Source organism: Pteropus vampyrus, unplaced genomic scaffold (genome assembly GCF_000151845.1).
Source record: "Pteropus vampyrus isolate Shadow unplaced genomic scaffold, Pvam_2.0 Scaffold162, whole genome shotgun sequence".
Classification (NCBI taxonomy): domain Eukaryota; kingdom Metazoa; phylum Chordata; class Mammalia; order Chiroptera; family Pteropodidae; genus Pteropus; species Pteropus vampyrus.
This window is the reverse complement of record NW_011888943.1, coordinates 1,923,817-1,925,549: the sequence shown is the minus strand read 5'-3', so window position 1 is coordinate 1,925,549 and position 1,733 is coordinate 1,923,817.

Sequence of the window (1,733 nt, the reverse complement as noted above, 5' to 3'; positions counted from 1 at the left end):
GTCCATTACCCTAAACTCTCAATGCCATGGATTCTAACGGTCTTCAGCCTCCTGTTTTCTGATCACGTTAGAATCTAGACTTTCTTATTGCCGATGATAACAGAACACCGCTTTGTTTTGTTTCGCGAATTAGCTCCCCAATTAGCGACCACATTCCCATGCCACTCCCCTTTATTCTCTGATTCCGACAACCCCACCGTGAGCTGCAAGCCATTCGGCCCACTGCTATCGATAGCTCCTTAACACTTCTGATCTTCATGTTCTTTCTCATGCGCTGAGATCCCGAAGTCCATCGTTATAATCTTCCTTCAGATACACCCTCCACTTTCTCGGCCTTCATCCTAGTCATCGGAGAAAACCACATCACAGGTTAAGTCCAGATTTTACCTATTTCACGCCTAAACAGAGTCCCCTAAGCAGTCTGACCTAAAGTCTGTCATTACTAACTTCAAGCTGGCCGTCTGTGTCGCCGACCCTCCTGCAACTTCTCGGCCCATTAGCTCCCCGGTGTCCTGTCTTCCCACACCTGTGACCGCCACCGCCCGCCCCCCGCACCCCCTCCAAACTTGACTGATGATGTTGCTTTTTACTTTTTTGCTAAAGTGGTGATCACGAGAAAGCTTCCACATGCCGACGCAGTCACCTACCAGCTGACGGGCTCTGCACCCAAACGCTCCCTCTCATCCGGAAGGGGCTGGCAGGCCTGCGGAGGACATGTACCAGGCGCGGAGGACAGGGACACCTGGAGGTGCTAGCTCTGGTCCAGACCCCTCGTTTTTCAAGTCTCACGGTCCTCTCCCCACCGTCAGGGGTGTGGCCCGTCCTCAGGAAAGTTGACCTGGCAAGGAGATCTTTCAGGTCCTGGAAGTGAACGGGGGGCCCTTTAAGCAATGGGGCCCCGGATCCTGGTCACATGTCACGAGGTCACGTCAGGTCGCCAGGCGCCGGTAGCAGCGTGGCCGTCAGGCCTCTGTCCCAGAACACGGCTCGCCGCTTGTGCCGTCAGGTTTAACGTTGCTCTCACTTCGGTGGCCTCTGTCCAGCAGGTGCCACCACTTCCTCCTGCAGCAGCATTTTCATCCCTTGTCTGGTCAGTTCTCCTGCGCGCACGCGGGTGCCGGGGTGTCTCACATCTCATAAAACCACTGACTCTGGGGCAGTTCGTCACGCAGCAGCAGCTCACTGGAAACCTGTAACTCGCTTGGTTCTTAAAGTTATTTGTCAGACGAATGAAGGAACACGTTTACCCTTGGCACATCATTATTTTACTTTACGGAATTCTTTCGTATTCCCTCTCCCCTTTCCTCTTTCCTTCTTTCTCTCTGTGGTTGGTGGCAGAGCTAGTAAATTTGATACTTAAGGTAGATCGCGTTTTACGACTCCTTTATTCTATATGACAAAAGCATTTTCAGTAGCCATTGTGAAATGAAGCAAATAAAATAATGGTAGAAAAGAATTACAGGCAGGGAAAGTTTTCTTTTACCGTTTTCTATATATAAACATGCAAGTGAAAAATTAAGTAATATATGTATGATAACGAATCAACCGAAAAAGGAAAACAGTAACGTAGTAGCAGTTTTAATTACATCGATACATTTTTAAAAGGGAAAATCCGTGCTTACATATCTGTCTTTTTCAGTAACACATAATGACATTATGGCTTCTGCTTATTAAGCAACTTTTTAAAAACTTTAAGCACAAAAACTCCATGTGGTCACATGAAAGCTCGAAGT